This window comes from Triticum aestivum, chromosome 1A (genome assembly GCF_018294505.1).
Source record: "Triticum aestivum cultivar Chinese Spring chromosome 1A, IWGSC CS RefSeq v2.1, whole genome shotgun sequence".
In the NCBI taxonomy this organism is placed as follows: Eukaryota; Viridiplantae; Streptophyta; class Magnoliopsida; order Poales; family Poaceae; genus Triticum; species Triticum aestivum.
In genome coordinates this window covers 561,756,646-561,759,361 of record NC_057794.1, presented here as the reverse complement: position 1 = coordinate 561,759,361, position 2,716 = coordinate 561,756,646, and the positions used below count along the sequence as shown (strand labels likewise).

Sequence of the window (2,716 nt, the reverse complement as noted above, 5' to 3'; positions counted from 1 at the left end):
CCCAAGACCCTCGCGAGGGGCCAAGCCTCGCGGGGCGGACGACACAGAGCTTCCTCAGGCACAGCCTCATCAGGCTGGCTCGCGAGGAGGCGAAGAGATCAAGGCGGGGTACCTCACGAGGTGCCTGTGACGCAAGCTATGACGACCAAAGGCGCCAGGCGGGCGCCAGCCGCGCAGTGTCCTCCTTTCCTCTTTGGTGCAAAGGGAGCAAGCGCAGGCGAGAGCATCAAGAAAAGGCACCCGTTTCGGTGCAACGAGACCAAGACCAGTCCAACGGCAGGGAGGAAGTCATTGTGGAGCCCAAGCCAGCGTCACCACCAGAGCCTTTGGCAAGCGAGGACCAACTTTAGTCAGGATACGTGTACCAGATGTTCCCCTTCAAAATGGCCAATTGTTGGCGCCCTTCCCGCTCAATATTTGGGAAGGGGCCCAGGGCCTTTGCCTATAAATAGGACTAGCCACCCCCAGGGTAGAGGGGCAATCAAGAAGGGAGAATCTAGAAGCCAAGAGAGAAACTAGCTAGGATCGGATCGAGTAGCATCACACGGAGAGAGAGAGAGAAGGGCGACTGAACTCCTCCTAGCAGTTCATTCCCCCAGCCAAGAACAGACCCTCGCGAGGCTGTTCTTCCTTGTATTGCTCATCATCATCAGCCCAAGAGGCAATCCACCACACCACACACTAGAGTAGGGTCTTACACCACAACGGTGGTCCGAACCAGTATAAACCCTGCGTCTCTTGTGTTGTTCTTTCCATAGCTTAGATCTTAGCGAGGCGGAGGGGTGCAGGTAGGTAGAAGGCGAAATCTCCGCGCGCACCCTAGTGTTCGAACCTCAAGGGTCTGCCAGAACCCGAAATCCGACAAATTATTTTGGAATATATAAAAAATACTAGAAGAAAGATCCACGTCAGGGGGCCCACCACCTGTCCACGAGGGTGGGGGCGCGCCCTACCCCCCCGGGCGTGCCCCCTGCCTCGTGGCCCCCTTGACGCTCCACCGACCTCAACCCTGAATCCATATATACACTTACGGGGAGAAAAAATTCAGAGAGGAGTATTCATCGCGTTTTACGATACAGAGCCGCCACCAAGCCCTAAACTCTCTTGGGAGGGCTGATCTGGAGTCCGTTCGGAGATCCGGAGAGGGGAATCCGTTGCCATCATCATCATCAACCTTCCTCCATCACCAATTTCATGATGCTCACTGCCGTGTGTGAGTAATTCCATCGTAGGCTTGCTGGACGGTGATGGGTTGGATGAGATTCATCCTGTAATCGAGTTAGTTTTGTTACGGTTTGATCCCTAGTATCCACCATGTTCTGAGATTGATGTTGCTATGACTTTGCTATGCTTAATGCTTGTCACTAGGGCCCGAGTGCCATGATTTCAGATCTGAAGAAATTATGTTTTCATCAATATATGAGAGTTCTTGATCCTATCTTGCAAGTCTATAGTCACCTATTATGAGTTCTGATCCGCTAACCCCGAAGTGACAATAATCGGGATACTTACCGGTGATGGCATAGTTTGAGGAGTTCATGTATTCACTATGTGTTAATGCTTTGGTCTGGTACTCTATGAAAAGGAGGCCTTAATATCCCTTAGTTTCCAATAGGACCCTGCTGCCACGGGAGGGTAGGACAAAAGATGTCATGCAAGTTCTTTTCCATAAGCACGTATGACTATATTCGGAATACATGCCTACATTACATTGATGAACTGGATCTAGTTCTGTGTCACCCTATGTTATGAATGTTACATGATCGATCGCATCTAGCACAATTCTCCATCACCGATCCAATGCCTACGAGCTTTCCATATATTGTTCTTCGCTTATTCACTTTTCTGTTGCTACTGTTACAATCACTATAAAACCAAAAAATATTACTTTTGCTACCATTACCTTTTGCCACTATTACCACTACTATCATATTACTTTGGTACTAAATACCTTGCTGCAGATATTAAGTTTCCAGGTGCGGTTCAATTGACAACTCAACTGCTAATACTTGCGAATATTCTTTGGCTCCCCTTGTGTCGAATCAATAAATTTGGGTTGAATACGCTACCCTCGAAAACTATTGCGATCCCTTATACTTGTGGGTTATCACCGAAGTACGCTATAGAGCTGTTCGGACTTGTCGGAACGCACTGTTCTTATAGAGAGAAAGGCGTTTTCCCATCTTCTTAACCTGAAATGAAGGGGTACCCCAGGGAAGAGATCCAGTGGAGACAGCTGGGCCTGTAGCTCAGAGGATTAGAGCACGTGGCTACGAACCACGGTGTCGGGGGTTCGAATCCCTCCTCGCCCACAGCCTCGCGTGTCTACCATTTCACCATCAAGGCATCTTGAAAGTGAATCGTATTCCATGAATATGATATCTATCTAATGTGATATATGGAATATATGACAAAGGTGGAGTCTTGGAGTATTTCGATCGATCGGTCATATAGGCCTGAGTCAGACATCAAATAGCTTCGATGGCAACTCCTTTGTTCCCATACCGAGCCCTTGGCAAGGTATGCCGAGGTGTACGTTTGAGACAACCATAGGGGAAAACTCGGTACTTTTAGAAAAGAGTGGATTATTTTTACTAGGATCTGAGTGATGTGCCAATCGTGTATATAGATAACAAAGCCGCAACCCCGGCTATTTGATATGCCAGGGGTCGGAGGCGGAGGAAAAAGGCACTTTACAAGCTCGAACTAGAGAGTA

At 48.6% G+C, this 2,716-nt stretch overlaps 1 non-coding gene across 1 annotated transcript; it reads left to right on the top strand.

Moving 5' to 3' along the window:
- The first annotated feature begins 2,238 nt into the window (after window positions 1-2,238).
- On the top strand, window positions 2,239-2,312 carry TRNAR-ACG (transfer RNA arginine (anticodon ACG)). The gene has a single exon. It is a non-coding gene; the product is annotated as a tRNA-Arg (tRNA).
- Window positions 2,313-2,716: the final 404 nt, after the last annotated feature.